Raw genomic sequence first — 17,629 nt, 5'->3', positions numbered from 1 at the left:
CTGAGTCCCGCCATCCCAGATGCAATAAATTCACTCTCCCTTTTTAAGGATGATATTGAAATGTGAGCTGCAAATACTGCAGTGTTTGTTTATTTCCAGGGCAAGAGGGGATGATCAGGAAGGTGACTCAAATCCATACAATGTATATGGGGATTTCTGTATTTTGTTACCTTGTGAAAGCACAGACACACGTTTACTAGGGGTTTAGCCAAGTACCTGATTCAGAGGCCTTCTTCTGAGCATCTGAAACAGGAAGGAGAAAAGAGTTAGACACGGAGACTAGAGCTCTGTGATGCTGTGTGCCCCAAAATGACTGGGGTTAGTTGCAGACACCCCACAGTCACACTCCCAGCCCCAGTACAGGAATGAGTAGCTTTGATAGGATCAGGTTTGGCGGTTAGTGATACGGACCAACACACAAGAGCCCTGTGATTTACAAAGCATCTAACCTTGACGGAAGTCTTGGGGCTGGATCCCGATACAGCTCTGACATTCTCAACCCTTCCGTCTAAGGGAAATTGCTTTTCTGTGTTAGTAACAGTCCTTTGGGGCATCAAAGTTATGCACTCCAGGTATAACTAGGGGATGGACGTGCCTATGGTTACTTGGAGCTCACATCTGGGATCTGTCCTTGGCAAGAAAGCATGGAAACATGAGTCTGAATCTGGCTTCTTGCTCATCTCCACCTTCTGGGAAATGGCCCAGAAAAGCCTGTACTGCCGCAGTCATCAATAGAAAGCAGCTGGCCCCCTTTTGCTGCATCAGAATAATGTGACTGGCATTCGATTGTCCAAACCAAGGTGACACCTGTCTGTCTATCCAGACATGAGAGCAGGTAACCCTGTGTCTGCTGCAGAGGGCTCACAGTGCTGCAGTGGGACTGAGTTGACTCTAATGTGACTCAGATTTTGGCTTGAACTGTTCATTCAGCCCTGCCCTGTGGTGTCGGTGCATCTGTATCTGCTCAGCACCATGTGTGGCTGGGAGCCTCTCCCCGGGGGCTCTAATGTGGAGGTGGATGAACTTACCAAGCTTCTCACGCAGCTCCTGGCACTCTGGGGAGAGAAGAGAAGGAGACCATGATGGGTTCAGTGTGGGTTGTTCCAAGTACAGTGACATGGAGCTGTTCCAAACTCTGGGTACGGCCACACTGCAGCTGGGAGTGAGCTTCCCAGTCTGGGCAGGCAGATGAGTGCTAGCTCTGCTCGAGCCAGTGCACTAAAAGCAGCAGGATAGCCAGGGGTAGGACATCCAGCGGCTTGGGCTAGCTGCTCAAGTACAAACCCACTCAGCAGTTCGGATTACGTACTTGGGTGGCTACCCTGAGCCACTGCCCCTGGTACCCCAGCCACACGGCTATTGCTCTAGCTGAAGCAGAGCTAGCACGAGTCTGGCTACCCGAGCTGGGATGGTTGCTCCCAGCTGCAGTGTAGATGTACCCACTGAGTAGGGCTCTGCCAAATTCACATTCCATTTTGGTCAATTTCACGGTCATAGGATTTTTAAAATGGTAAATTTCATGATTTCAGCCATTTTAATCTGAAATTTCACAGTGTTGTAATTGTAGGGGTCATGACCCAAAAAGGAGTTATGTGGGGGTAGGGCTCACAAGGTTATTGTGCGGGGGGGAGGGTTATGGTACTGCTACCCTTACTTCCGTGCTGCTGCTGGCAGCGGTGCTGCATTCAGAGCTGGTCAGCTGGAGAGCGGCGGCTGCTGGCCAGGAGCCCAGCTCTGAAGACAGAGCCACAGCCAGTAGCAGCGCAGAAGTAATGATGGCATGGAATGGTGTTGCCACCCTGACTTCTGCGCTGCTGCCTGCAAAGCTGAGCCCTCAGTCAGCAGCCGCCACTCTCCAGCCGCCCAGCTCCGTAGGCAGCAGCACAGAAGTACGAGTGGCATGGTATGGTGTTGCCACCTTTACTTCTGCGCTGCTGCTGGCAGCTCTGAAGGCAGTGCAGAAGTAAGGGTGGCAATACTGTGCCCCCCCTAAAATAACCTTGTCACCCCCCTGCAACTCCCTTTTAGGTCAGAACTCCCAGTTTGAGAAATGCTGGTCTCGAAATCTATATAGTACAGGGTAAAAGCACACAAAAGACCAGATTTCATGGGGGAGACCAGATTTCAAGGTCCGTGACACGTTTTTCATGGCCAAGAATTTGGTAGGACCCTACTAATGAGCCAAGGGTCTCAGATCTGAGATCATCACCACAAAGGGATTGCCTGGCACAGAAATAGGAGGTAAGAGGCACACAAACATCAGACAAAACTTTTGTTAATGAACAACAGACAAGGCCCTAAATTGGGAGCCCTAAACAGAGCTCCCAATTTCCCCTGGGGGCAGCATCCCCCACTGATGGCAATGACAGGAGTGAGGGGAGGGAGCTGAACATGTATTACATAGAGAGAGGCCTGCACTGCTTCTGCCTGTCACCTTGCCTCAGACCTCCTATTTCTGTGTCGGGCAATCCGTTTGTGGTGCTGATCTGCAAAAGTGTGTAACTCTAGGGTCAGGGGCTGGCAGGAGCTTAGCTGGGGAAAGGTCTGTGGGGCTGTGTGGCACTAGATTTACTGTTTCACCTAGAGCCATGGGGTCAGGTCCCGACCTAGCCCTTGTGAGAACAATGTGGGTGATGGGGCCGATCAAAGTGCACCTCACACAGGCCATACAGAACATAATGGTGTTTGGATTCTCTGCTCATTTGGGGCCCAGGCTTAAACTAAGAGGAGAGAAAACTGGACAGGACTAAGGAGCCTAGGGCTGGAATAGGAGGGAAGCTATGTGTGTGGACTGAGGGATACAAACAGAGCTGGAGCTGGGGTAGGAAGCCCAGGACTGGAATAACAGGAGGCTACAGTCAGTGGAGGTGTTTGTCCCATGGGGACCCCCTGCACAGCTCAATTCCAGGGCCCCTACCAGTGACTTTGCATATATTGTGTGTGAGAGAGCGGGGGTGTGGGAAGAAAGGACTGGATAGCACATTGTGAACGGACCATTCAAGTTTATGGCCCATTAACTAATACAATGGGCCATAGAAGAAGTTTATTCCCACCTGGTGGGTCTTCTTGAGGACATTTCAGCCAGAACATGGATAATGCCTCATCAAAATATGAAAGGGCATGTGACTTGCTCATGTGACCTGGACTCCAGACAAATTGCTCCAAGTGGCAGCGCCTACAGCTGATGGCACTGCCGGGAATGAAGGAAGGGACCGTCCCATCAGAACATGTATCCTGTAGAGAGATGCCTGCACTACTGCAGCCTGTCACCCGGCCTCAGATCTCCAATTTCTGTGCTGTGCAATCCCTTTGTGGTGCTGATCTGCAAAAGTGTGTAACTCTAGAGTTAGTGGTTGGCAGGAGCTTAGCTGGGGAAGGGATCTCTGGGGCTGTGTGGCACTGGTTTTACTATCCACCCTTAGACCCATGGGGTCAGGACCTCTCCTGGGTCTCATGGGGAAACTGTGGGTTGTGGGTCCTATCAGAATGTACCTCACTGAGCACATACCGAGAGTAGAAGGGTTTGGAGTCTCCGTTTATTTGAGGCCCAGGCCTAGAGTAGGAGGGTGGTTGGAGGGTGAGGAAGAGAACAGGACTGTACAGCTCTGGGGAGTTCAGGGCTGGGATACCAGGCAGGTAGTTGGTAGGGAGTGACGGACACCAGCTGTGCCAGGGTAGCCCAGGGCTGGGATAGTGGGGGTTACAGTTGGGGACTGAGGGGCACCAGCAGAGCTGTGAGCATGTAGGGAGCTCAGAATTGGGATTGCAGATATTTTGCAGGTTGGAACTAAGATGTATCCGCTAGAGTTGCCAACTGTGGTTGGACGTATTCCTGAAGGTTTCATCATATGGCATAATCTTTAATTAAAGATTAATCTTGTATTTGTGGAGACTCCAGGCCAATCCTGGAGGGTTGGCAACCCTAGTATCCACAGACCTCTGTGGAGGAAGTTTGCTCAGCCCCTGACTCAGGGCTTGTTTACACAGCCCCATAGTTCAGTCTACAGGTGCTTCTGTGTCACTGTCCTTGTGTGGATGCTGCTGGTGTGCACTGAACTGTACCTAGTTTGCACTAATACAGTCCTCTTCAGATAGGACGATGTTAATCTGAAATAGGAACCTTTTAATTCACACCCACAGCATCCACATGGGTTGTCACAATGCAGCACTTTGGTGTGCAATGCTATTTACACCCCCATAATCTGAACATTTTGGGGAAGTATGGAGATAGCCTGAGTCCCGCCATCCCAGATGCAATAAATTCACTCTCCCTTTTTAAGGATGATATTGAAATGTGAGCTGCAAATACTGCAGTGTTTGTTTATTTCCAGGGCAAGAGGGGATGATCAGGAAGGTGACTCAAATCCATACAATGTATATGGGGATTTCTGTATTTTGTTACCTTGTGAAAGCACAGACACACGTTTACTAGGGGTTTAGCCAAGTACCTGATTCAGAGGCCTTCTTCTGAGCATCTGAAACAGGAAGGAGAAAAGAGTTAGACACGGAGACTAGAGCTCTGTGATGCTGTGTGCCCCAAAATGACTGGGGTTAGTTGCAGACACCCCACAGTCACACTCCCAGCCCCAGTACAGGAATGAGTAGCTTTGATAGGATCAGGTTTGGCGGTTAGTGATACGGACCAACACACAAGAGCCCTGTGATTTACAAAGCATCTAACCTTGACGGAAGTCTTGGGGCTGGATCCCGATACAGCTCTGACATTCTCAACCCTTCCGTCTAAGGGAAATTGCTTTTCTGTGTTAGTAACAGTCCTTTGGGGCATCAAAGTTATGCACTCCAGGTATAACTAGGGGATGGACGTGCCTATGGTTACTTGGAGCTCACATCTGGGATCTGTCCTTGGCAAGAAAGCATGGAAACATGAGTCTGAATCTGGCTTCTTGCTCATCTCCACCTTCTGGGAAATGGCCCAGAAAAGCCTGTACTGCCGCAGTCATCAATAGAAAGCAGCTGGCCCCCTTTTGCTGCATCAGAATAATGTGACTGGCATTCGATTGTCCAAACCAAGGTGACACCTGTCTGTCTATCCAGACATGAGAGCAGGTAACCCTGTGTCTGCTGCAGAGGGCTCACAGTGCTGCAGTGGGACTGAGTTGACTCTAATGTGACTCAGATTTTGGCTTGAACTGTTCATTCAGCCCTGCCCTGTGGTGTCGGTGCATCTGTATCTGCTCAGCACCATGTGTGGCTGGGAGCCTCTCCCCGGGGGCTCTAATGTGGAGGTGGATGAACTTACCAAGCTTCTCACGCAGCTCCTGGCACTCTGGGGAGAGAAGAGAAGGAGACCATGATGGGTTCAGTGTGGGTTGTTCCAAGTACAGTGACATGGAGCTGTTCCAAACTCTGGGTACGGCCACACTGCAGCTGGGAGTGAGCTTCCCAGTCTGGGCAGGCAGATGAGTGCTAGCTCTGCTCGAGCCAGTGCACTAAAAGCAGCAGGATAGCCAGGGGTAGGACATCCAGCGGCTTGGGCTAGCTGCTCAAGTACAAACCCACTCAGCAGCTCGGATTACGTACTTGGGTGGCTACCCTGAGCCACTGCCCCTGGTACCCCAGCCACACGGCTATTGCTCTAGCTGAAGCAGAGCTAGCACGAGTCTGGCTACCCGAGCTGGGATGGTTGCTCCCAGCTGCAGTGTAGATGTACCCACTGAGTAGGGCTCTGCCAAATTCACATTCCATTTTGGTCAATTTCACGGTCATAGGATTTTTAAAATGGTAAATTTCATGATTTCAGCCATTTTAATCTGAAATTTCACAGTGTTGTAATTGTAGGGGTCATGACCCAAAAAGGAGTTATGGGGGGGTAGGGCTCACAAGGTTATTGCAGGCGGGGTTGTGGTACTGCTACCCTTACTTCCATTCTACTGCTGGCAGCGGTGCTGCATTCAGAGCTGGTCAGCTGGAGAGCGGCGGCTGGTGGCCAGGAGCCCAGCTCTGAAGGGAGAGCCAACACCAGCAGCAGCACAGAAGTAAGAGTGGCATGGTATGGTGTTGCCACCCTGACTTCTGCGCTGCTGCTGGCGGCTCTGAAGGCAGTGCAGAAGTAAGGGTGGCAATACCGCGGCCCCCTAAAATAACCTTGCCACCCCCTTCAACTCCCTTCTGAGTCAGAACACTGAATATGAGAAACGCTGGTTTCCCCTGTGAAATCTATATAGTACTGGGTAAAAGCACACAAAAGACAAGATTTCACAGTGGGAGACCAGATTTCACAGTCCATGACACGTTTTTCATGGCCAAGAATTTGGTAGGGCCCTACTAATAAGCCAAGGGTCTCAGAATTGACAGGAAACGTCAGACAAAAGTTTTGTTAATGAACAACGGACAAGGTCTCAGACCATCCCCTAAACAGAGCCCCACATTTCCCCTCGGGGTTGCGTCCCCCACTGATGGCACTGACAGTAATGAGGGGAGGGAGCATCACAGCTGAACATGTATTAGAGAGCGGCCTGCACTGCTTCAGCTAGTCACCCGGCCTCAAACCTCCTATTTCTGTGCCATGCAATCCCTTTGTGGTGCTGGTCTGCAAAAGTGTGTAACTTTAGAGTCAGTCGTTGGAAGGTGCATAGCTGGGGAAAGGTCCATGGGGCTGTGTGACAGTGGATTTATTGTGCACACCTACAACCATGGGGTCAGGTCTTGCCCTAGCCCTTGTGAGAACAATGCGGGCGGTGGGGCCAATCAGAGTGCACCTCACACAGGCCATACAGAACACAGTAGTGTTTGGATTCTCTGTTCATTTGGGGCCCAGGCGTATACTAAGAGGAAGAAAAACTGGACAGGACTGAGGAATGGAGGGCTGGGATAGCAGGGAAGCTGTGTGTGGGGACTGAGGGATACAAACTGTCAGGGACAGTACTTGGTCCTGCTAGTGAAGGCAGGGGACTGAACTCGATGACCTTTCAAGGTTCCTTCCAGTTCTATGAGATAGGTTTATCTCCATATATAATATATATAAACAGAGCTGGAGCTGGGGGAGGAAGCCCAGGGCTAGGATAGCAGAAGGCTAAAGTCAGTGGTGGTGTTTGTCCCATGGGGACCCCCTGCACAGCTCAATTCCAGGGCCCTTACCAGTGACTTTGCATATATCGTGTGTGAGAGGGCGAGGGTGTGGGAAGATAGGACTGGACAGCACACTGTGAACGGACCATTCAAGTTTATGGCCCATTAACTAATACAATGGGCCATTGAAGAAGCTTATTCCCACCTGGTGGGCCTCCTTAATGACATTTCAGCCTAAATATGGGTAATGACTCCTGCTATGACTCATCAAAGCATGAAAGGCATGTGACTTGCTCATGTGACCTGGACTCCATCTTGTGCCTGTAATTTTCCACGAACTAAGACTGAAATTTTCCCCCCCACATGGGAGAAGGTATAAAAAAAAACCCATAAGCATCTCCAATTGGCCTTTTTCTTTCCCTGATCTCTGGACTATGGACTTACACTAAAAAGAGCGTTCCAACCAATGGACTGAGGACCTTCCAATCTTTTGGAAGTCACTGGAGATTTTTACAAGCCATCAGTTTATTCCACCACTGCTACAAACCTGATACAAGAATTTTGCAATGAGTGTATGTATTTGTTTTCCTTAACCATTATAACTCTCTCCTCTTTCTTTTCTCCTCTAAATAAACCTTTGATATTAGATACCAAAGGATTGGCAACAGCGAGATCTTTGAGTTGTATATTGACCTGGCTATGTACGTGATCTCTTGGGATTAGAAGAACACTTTGTTCCAAAAACCACTCATAACTTTATTCTAATAACCACTCATTATTAAGTCTAGTGTCTGGGTGGTAAAAGAAGGACTGGAATACCTAAGAAGGTTGCATTTCTGACTTCTTGTTAACCAGTGTGATGAGACAGAAGTTTACTTTTGGTATAGCTTATGGAAGAATAACCACCAATTTGGGGTGAGTCTGCACAATTTCTCAGCAGTTTGTCCTGAATCTGGTATTCTCAGCTGTGACCCACTGAGGCACGGTGAAACACCCCCATAATCGGAACCATTGGGCAGCATAGACCTAACCTGAGTCCCATCATTCCATATGCTTTAAATTCACTCTTCGTTGTTAAGGCTGAAATGTGAGCTGCCAACTCTGCAGTGTTTTTTATTTCCAGGGCAGGGGAAGATGATTATGAAGGTGACTGAAGTCCATACAAGCACATGTGGTGATTTTTCTATCTCGTTATACCGCGAAAGCACAGACACAGGTTTACTAGGGGTTTAGCCAAGTACCTGCTTCCAAGGTCTTATTCACAGTGTCTGAAATGGGGAAAAGAAAGAGTTAGATCCAGAGACACACACCGTGTGGTGCTGTTCACTTCCTAATGATTGGAGTGAGTCGTAGATATCCCACACCCACACTCACATGTCCAACCCCAGTTCAGAAGCTGGCAGGTTTGACAGGAGCAGAGCTGGCGGTTTGTGATATGCACCAACATGCTGGAGACTTGGGGAGTTTTTCACTCCTTAGCCCTTGTCTACATACACTCTTGAACCAGCTTAACTAATTAGGTATCTAAACACACCTTGAGTTAAACTGGTGCAGGGCTGTGTGTAGAGGAGGTCTTGGGCTGGTGCCACAGGGCTGGTAGAGCCATGGTGTGGGGTTAATTATTCCACAGCGACCCCTCTGGCTAGTTACAGAACAGCACTGATTGCTAGGGAAGACTCATCCAGGCCTCCCCAGCTGGAGGAACAGTGCTGCAAGGGGGTATGGCAGAGGGCAAAGGAGATGAAAGAGGGGGATCCTCAGGACTTCTCCACCTTTCATCTGTATTTCGCTGCACGTATGCGCTGTGCCCAGCAGAACGGGTAAGCACCGCTCAGCACCATCTCAGTGCAAACCAATATTGTTCTTAAATATAGAAAAGTTCACAGTGAAATAAATTAGATGTGTGGACTTCTAAAAAAACAGTGCTGCTATGTCTATTAGCACATCTCAAGAGAAGGAATGTCACAGATTCATAGAATTGAAGACCAGACAAGGCCATTAGATCATCTACAGCCGTGTATCACAGGCCAGAGAATCTCGCCCTGTTCCCCCTGCACTGAGCCCAATAACTCAGGTTTGACTACAGCACCTTCCAGAAAGGTGCCCTGTCCAGATGTGACACCATCAAGAGATGGAGAATTCACCACTGCCCCTGGGAGCTCGATCCAGTGATTAATGACCCTCCCTGTGTCCTGTTCATTGAACAATCACAGGGATGAAATCATCTCACAGAGCGTCATTGACCTTGCAGTGTCATTTCCTTTATACAGAATACAGCCACCGAGCAATTGCCCAGGATAAGGGTGGCAAAATCTCCCTGCCCCACCCACATGCAGGGACTCTCACAAACATTGCCTGTGGGGTTTCCACTACAAAATACATATTTGTCAACCTATTATCATCAGTGTGTGTGAGAATGTGGGGAGGCAGAGACCTCCTGGCTCTATCCCCTTCATTGCCCTGATAACACAAAGCAATCACAGAGCTCACACATCTCAACAGACAGAGCAAGAACTAGAGCAGGAGACCTACCAAGATTTAACAGAGCCTTCTGTTCAGATTGTTTCTTCTGAGAGGCCTTTTGCTTCGCTGTGAGACAGAGAATCAGACATCACAGTGAGACAGGGAAGAAAAGGGAAACACTGAGCAACACGCTAATACAGCTGAAGCCAGGCACCCCAGTGTGTTTGTTAATTTGGTTTATTTCCTAAAACCAACACAAAGTAAAATATCTGAACAATAACACACTCCCATGCTCTAGCCCAGTGCTCTCTAGGGCCGGGCTTTAAACATGCAAATAACACATTCCCATTACCTGAGTATCCAAGACATGCACAAGCTCCAGCAGCAATGAGAACCAGAGTGAACAATACCCAGAATGCAGCCAGCCAGGGAGAAACCCGGGGGAAGATGTCACCTGGCAAACAGAGAGCGCAGTGTGTGAGGAGCACAGACCTATCCTGGAGCTAGAGAATGGGGTTTGCCCCTTGGTTTGACAGCTGAGTCGGGCTCAGAGACCCCCAGAAATAAACATGAATGAAGAAAATGTCCCCTCCACACTCAAATCACAGCCGCAAACAGAGCCATTGAAACTGGAGAAGTCAATGCTCGCAGCATCAGTTCCAATAACCAGGACTCTTCTCTGCCCAAATCCCTCCCACTGTTACAAGCCAACAGCCAGCGGCTCCGTGCCCAGCCTGCCCAGCCCTGCCTGCACCAGCTGGCTGCTCAGATGGTCACTGTCACACAGCTCCCAGTTCTCAGTCACCACGTCCAGTCCAGATAACTTCAGCAGAGAACAATTGTTTTCCAAGCTGGCCCCAGTGTGTTATGAGTTGATGGATTAACAGATGTTAAGGCCTGAAGGGGCCATTATGACCATACACGCTCCTCCTGTATAACCCAGGCCAGAGACCCTCTTCCACAGATTTCTCCATCCAGCCCAGAATTCTGTTCCTGCTACAGCAGATCTTAGAGAAAGAGATGCCCAGTTTGTACTGAAAGATTCCAAGTGATGGAAAATCCACCATGTCCTGAGGTCAGTTGTTCAATTGGTTAATTTCCCACACTGTTAAAATCTGTATCTTCTCTAGACTCAAGTCTGAATTTGTCTAGCTTCAATTCCCAAGTTAAGTGCAATTCCCAAGTGACCCAGACCCCCCCTCTCCTGCGGTAACCCCTTCTCCCTGGGGGGACTCACCTGAGAGGTGAATGGCTGATTGTCGTTCGGTCTCCAGCAGGCCATTCCGCACTATGCAGCTGATGTCTCCATTCTCTTCCCCTTCTGTGACAGTGACGTGACTCACAACACTATACAGGTTCTCCCTGTCCTGAGTCACGTTGGTCACAACCTCCATCACCAGGTTCTGCCAGTTCTTTCCAACCCACTGAAGTTCGGGTTTGGGGAACCAGCCTGCGGATCTACAGGCCAGTCCAATCCCCTGACCCCGGGGGCCCAGCACATCAATGAACACTGGAGCCACAGCTGCAGGGAGAGACAGAGAGTGTGTGTATCAGGAAATCGTGTCTTTGGTAGCATCATGTGATTCCCCAGATACCGCTGGGTATAGGGGGCTGTGGCTGGAAAGCTTCATTCCCGTATGTGCAAAGTCTCACTGAGATCCCTCATCCTGATGACTGGAGAAATTAAATAATACAGTCTCTGTGACACAGGGCTAGAAAGGGTTACAAAACTAGCAGACTAATTGACCCAGATTCAACCTTTAGAAACATAGTAGTAGATGATAACTGTGTTTTTGTGTGTTTACGTAGATATTGTTAGAGGTTGACAATGTAACCAAATGGTTCCTGTCTATCACTGTATTCTGTTAATTCAGAGCTGAAAGGAGATGTTAACATTTAGATGAACTGTGAATGTAGTAATATCACTGCCTTCATTTCTCTTTGAAATATGTAGTAAACTACCTATAAATGGCCTTATGTTAATCCAGGCAGTTTATTACCGGTGGTGCTTAGGAAACAGGAGGTTACTTCAAAGCCACTATTGTTCACCCAAGCACTGCTAAAGAACTATAAAAGGAACACCTTGGGCCCTGATCCTGTTCTCACAGATCTGCTTAAGCTTCATCAGGGGACATTTGAGTCTCAAGACTGAGGTCTCCAGTCCCGTCTGGATCGCCCTGATAATGGACATTGGACTGTAACCTATGGACTAATTCTGGAAGAACTCTTTGCAACTCTAAAGCTCACCATCTCTACTATGAAACTGACCAAAAAAGGTTATCCAAGTCTCTATGTATAATGATCTTTTAACCTGCACTCTCTTTTCTTTTTTATACATTTGAGTTTAGTTAATAAGAATTGTCTGTAAGCATGTATTTAGGTAAGATCTGAAACATTCATTAACCTGGAGGGTAATGTGTCTGATCCTTTGGGATTGGTAGAACTTTTTATATGATGAACAAGATTTTCAGTCATCCTCAAATTTGACTTGGCTGTCTGGGTGGGAGCTCAAGGCTGGATTGTTTTAAGGGAACTCTGTTTTTGGCTTCTTGGTAACCAGTAAGGTGTTGTGGAAGCTGTTTTTTTGCTGGCTTGGTGAATTTAAGTATTAGAATAACCGCCAGTTTCGGGGATTCTCTTGCGTTTCCATAGAGCACTTTGCCCTGCAGGCTCACAGACAAATGTGCAGGGTGAAACTGCTACAAAGAGATCGCTGCACCTGCTGCTGAAATGCAGCCACTTCTGGGGTGGAGCCCAGCAGCTGTCAGGATCACTGCACTTCAGTACAGAGCAGGAAGTGAGGGATGGTGACCCCGCCTACATCACTGCTCCTACTCCTCCTGTGCCAACCTTCTACATACTGTCCCCTCTGGTGTCCTTCTCTCACACTGGGAATGGTGCCCCAGGCCAAGCCACCCCTTGTGCTTGGATTTCCCTCTCCCTGTGCTGCATCCAACCATCCTCCCCTCATTTAAATCTCTCCCTAAAAGCACACGTCTCCTGTGGAGCCTTTGCACTAGGAGCCACCAAAGTTGGGAGATGATTTAAAACAACCTCAATGCTCTGCATTATCACAGGGGGGGCCCCTCACCTGGGGCTTGATGTTTCTGAACTGTACTGACTGGGGCTACGTTACTCAGTGAGCTAAATGGGCAGAGACTGTCCCTTCCACTGCCCGTGTGCAGCACTGAACGCGGGGTCAGTGCCCAGGGAATAACAAACAATATCCCAGCCCTTGGACACTGCAGTGGGAGTTTCAGGGAGGCCAAATGTACTTATGACTTCACCTGGGATTTGGGCTGAACATGGGGGTAAAGGTCCCACACCCTCAAACAGCACCACAATGAGCATGAGAGCTGAGGACTATAGCTTTACATCTCTTTGAAAAGAGGTTGTTTAATGCAGCACTGACCCTGCTAGCATCTCAGTGGGGTCGCTGCTGAGTGTGAAGGGAAAGCGCCCCCTACTGAGTCCTGCACACAGCTCCCTGCAGCACAGGACCCTATTGCCGTGCTGGGCTCAGTCTGGGGGCACCCCCCTCCCCAGGGTACAGGAGGCTCTGGATGCCCAGACACAGTGCCCCTTAGTGCCGCATCTCACCTGCGATCTGTAGCTCAGTGGTGGCTTCCTGGCTCCATTCTGGGTTCCTCACAAAGCAATGGTATGTACCGGCATCTGCCCCTTGGAGCCCTTTCAGCTTCAGGGAGACGTTCCCACTGCTAAACTCCTGCGGGAACAGCTCCGTCCGGGTCTGGTAACTCTCCCCTGGCAGGTCCTGGGAACCTGCATCCGAGTACTTGTGAACCGTGATAAATACTGTTCCAATTTTCCTCCACAGCACGTCCATGCTGGGCAGCCGGGCCGGGGGTGAGAGCTGGCAGGGTAACACCACATCTTGGCCAACTACCCCCACCACGGGGCGCACGGAGCCAGCCAGGGAGAACTTCTCTGCAATAGACAACCCCAGGAGCAGATTGAGTGAGCAGAAAGAGGAGAGGGTGTCGCTGAGCTAGGGCCCAGCTGGTACAGACACACAGAGAGTGTGAGGAGAGGCCGTCACTGAACTAAACAAAATATTGCTCATAGCAGAAGATTCCTCAAGCTGAGCCATGTGTAGCTCAATTGCGTTACTTTCAGTGTGGACGCAGGGCAGTGCAACCATATCACAGCTGGCACAAGCTAGTGCTCCAGTGCTGTCCTACAATACCCTGGAAACCCCTCCAAAGGTGCCTGTCTTGCAACCTACCTACACTCTGTTGGCAAGGGATGGCCCCAGCTGGAAGCCACTTGCCAGTTCATAGCGCCCTGCACTGCCCCATGGCACCCAGTTACGAGCTCTTTCCACTGGGAGCAACTTCTCTGATGAACCAGTTTCAGATCCACATAGCCCCACAATGGCTGCTGAGCGGTCACCTCAGAAGGCTTCTGCCTGGCCTGAGGACCTTTGGGCTGCTGCATGTCCTTTCCATAGATTCAATACCCAAAACAGAAACTGGCTCAGATGAGGATTCACTGTTCTGGTGACCGGTGTCTGGAGGAAATTAAATGTTTGAAGGTGATTTATGAATCTAGAATAGCTGTGTCTGAAGGGTCTCCATGGTCCTTTGTCCCACCATGGGGCATGTAGAGGAATGACGACTGAGCTGCAGCACCTGACACTCACTGTGTGGCTACAGGTGGGGAGGGAGAAGGGGCAGATTTTCAAAGCCAACAAGGAGATTTTCATACCAGCATTGCCAGCTCTTGGGCTACTAAGTGTTTTTCAGAAAGCCGCAGCTCCTGAAGGCATGTGATTCTGTGAGAATCTCTGTTTTCATTTTTAAAAAAGCAGTTTCTAGCTCTAAGAGTTGCAGAGAAAAGCTTGAAAATATGACCTGAATGTGACCAAAGACTCAAAAAACAAGGGAAATAAGAAGACCCCAAAAAGTGGTTTTGTTTTGGTTTGTTTTTTAAATCTCATGATTTTTTAGCCAATCTCCCAATTTTTGAGGCCTGGTTCCTGGTGTTTGAAGGCTTGGGGTTGGTGACACTGCAGCTCCCCTTCATCCCAATAGGAACTGGACACTCCCATCCCTCAGGCAGCTGGGAAGATCTCAGCCTTGCAGGCCATGAGAATCCAAGTCCCCAGTGCGACAAGTCTAGCAGCACGGTGCCTTCGGGTGCCATGGCAGGACAGGAAGGGATCAGTGTCAGGGGGCTCTGGAAGCCTCTCTCAGGGGCAGCAGGAGCTGGGCAACTTGCTGCAAGATCTGACAATCCTGCCATCCAGAGCTAGGACACAGCCTGGTCACCCTAATGTCATCCCCTCCCCACAGCCTCCTGGGCCTGACACCTTTTACTGTGCAGAACTGAGGAGGTCCCAGGAGGCAGGGTTGTAATTGGGCCTCAGATTCCCCTACCCCAGCCCTGCAGGGGGCAGTGTACATGGGGGACAGGGAGGCCAATCATTGGGATTCAAACATCTTTACCAGAGAGAGAACACGGTGCCAGAAGGAAGATCCCCAGGCTGCACACACAGAGCCACCACCACGTCGCCATGGGGACACCCCGGGCAGGGATCTGTAAGGAGAAAGCAGGGATGGTTAACACTCCCCAGACTGCATCTGACCTGACCCACTCTACTCCCAGACAGAGCAGCTCCCCAGGGACAAGAGAGGATTTCACCCCACCCAGGCTGCTCTGCCGCCTGCCCAGGCCTGGCACTAGGAATTTCCATCACTGGGACGTGCCGGGTATCCACCCCCATTTCCTCCCCTTGTCGGTTCTCTGACCATCCACTGGAGCAGGTGCCCCCCAATTCCAGTGCAGGGGAACCCTGTAGCAGAGCAGGGCCACTTCCGAGGTAACCCCAGTGATATCCACATCACTGTCCCCCCCTGCAGAAGGGGCCTGGCTCTCTGCCTGCCATCATATTGGGCAACACAACAGATGCGTGACCCAGGTCTCTCCACAGCTCACTGCATTGAGCTCTACAGTGTGAGCTAAAGAGCCAGGCTGTGCAGCTGGGGCTGTGACGAGACATGTGCTGTGTGGATCAGGCCCAGAGGGGACCCGTCTCACACCCTGGCCAGTGGTTGCATCTGGGCATCTTTCTACAGGGTCAGCTTGGCCAGAAGTCACCCACCTCTGTAAGTGACGCTGCCAAGTGATATAGACAGGGCTCGCAGTGACTGTCACAGACACCAGGGGGCACTGTCAAATGCCTGCTCCCCAACCCCTGATATCAACAGGAGACCATCACATCAGTAGATTTCATAGCAAGATACACAGTGGGGACAGAAGGGGCCATCTCAGCTCTACTCAGAGCTTCAGACTTCCTGCCCTCAATTCTCTGGCCTATGTACGCAATGTCAGACTGGATGGACACAATGGGCTCTTCTGGCCTTAAGATCTGCGAATCCATCCATCCCTCATGTGTGTGGTGTTTTGAAAATTGAATTGGAATTGTAAGCTGTCACTGTATATGCTGTGGGGGGTTTTCCTGGTCCTGCTGGCAAGCAGCGGGCTTTATAGGGAAGTTTGTGATCTGGGTCCAGCAGTGGGCAGATGTACAGAGAGCAGCCTAGAGCAAAGTGGGGTGACCTAGGCCTCTCTGCCTTAGGGAGCAGCCGGCTTTATCTCTCTCTGTTTTGGGTCCTTGTGCGTTATTGTGTGTCATTCTGGATTCTAAGCAATAAAGGCATGTTACGCGGCAACCTTCCAGCCAGAGGATTTATATCGCTCTCTGTGTGTGCCAGAAGCATAGCAACAGACATCTTCCCCACTAAGAGACCTCCTTTCTGAGTCTATCGAAGGTCACTTGGGAATGACATGAATTGCTAGAGGGTGGGATTAAGGTCGAGACACTGTAGGCCTGTTCCTGGGGGCCCAGCAGACTCTTGTCTTGCATTGAAAAAACATATGTTTCCTGGTTTCATGTGTGAGGAGAAAAGCTCAGAATCGTGCCCTGGGTTTAATGGTCCCAGCAACACCTGCCTGAGTCTGCAGAGAGCCGGGGGCCAGAGCTCTGAGAGGGGAACTGCCCCATGCAGCTCAGTAGGAGGTTTACTGCCAGCCCCACTGCTTTGCGGGCCCTGCCAATCCCACCCAGCAGGGACTGTGTGCGCGAGAGGGGGGAAAAGTCCTGGGGACTGAGCCCCTCACCCCCACCAAGTACCACTGTAATCATCTTGGGGTTCATTAAACAACAACCCAGTGAATGAGAAAGGAATAAAACTTTGTAAAAAGAAACTAGACAGTGTCTGTGGTGAACTGCTGCTGGGCACAGCAACACTGTGTTTTCCACCCAGCTACCAGGCCTGGTTCAAAATTCCTGTGTTCATAATACGGACCTTTATGAGTGAGTGTCTCTAAATTAGTCTTGCACAAACATATCTCTACATCTTCCCTCCTAAAAAAACCCATTAATTCTTATATACTCACATGTAAACAATTAACAACTATGTAATGACACATACATTAAATTCTCCACCTATCTAGTAAATTTCCATAATCCCAACTTGTTAACCATCTAGAGAGGAGAGGTTACCAGCACATCACTCTGGAGTGAGTCTTTACCACTCACTTTCCTCAAACACCCCTTCTCCAGGCTGGTTAGCATGTGTCTGAGTCTTTCAGGATGTTTAATCTCCCTCTCTCAGAATCAGCCTTTCATTATAATCTGAGTTGTTCTCTTCTTGCTTGCCAGTTTCTCCTTTGTCCATTGAAGATAAATGATTGGTCGATTGGGAAATGCCAGAGTTTACATCTACTGTAAATATTTTGGAGTTTTCTGGGATTACTCTTAGATCCCTTCAATTACACCGAAGTGTGTCCCCTTGGTCTGTCTGGTCTACATAAAACCTTGGATGCAGCTGTTCTTTAACGGCAATCCTTTGGCCCAATGCATTAGAGATGTGATTCCTAAGGCACACTCTATCACCTGGGTTAAGAATGGGAGATCATGGGCCCTTTCCTCAAAATAATGTTTCTGCTTCCACTTCTCATTTTCTTTTATCGTCCATATGGTTTCATTATTATGAGATTTTAGCAAGTTATCAGTGATTGGTAAATTAGATCTGATCCTTCTTCCCATTAACAGCTGAGCTGGAGAAGTAAATCAATAAATCTTTATGAAAATCATCCCCACTGTTGAAAG

General features: G+C 49.5%; 1 pseudogene; it reads right to left on the bottom strand.

Annotated features, from left to right (window-relative positions):
• LOC135893242 (butyrophilin subfamily 3 member A1-like) overlaps positions 1-15,030 on the bottom strand; it is a 46,824-nt pseudogene extending 31,794 nt beyond the window's left edge.
• Between the last annotated feature and the right edge of the window lie 2,599 nt (positions 15,031-17,629).

Source organism: Emys orbicularis, chromosome 21 (genome assembly GCF_028017835.1).
Source record: "Emys orbicularis isolate rEmyOrb1 chromosome 21, rEmyOrb1.hap1, whole genome shotgun sequence".
Taxonomy (NCBI): Eukaryota; Metazoa; Chordata; order Testudines; family Emydidae; genus Emys; species Emys orbicularis.
This window is presented reverse-complemented; position numbering and strand designations above follow the sequence as displayed.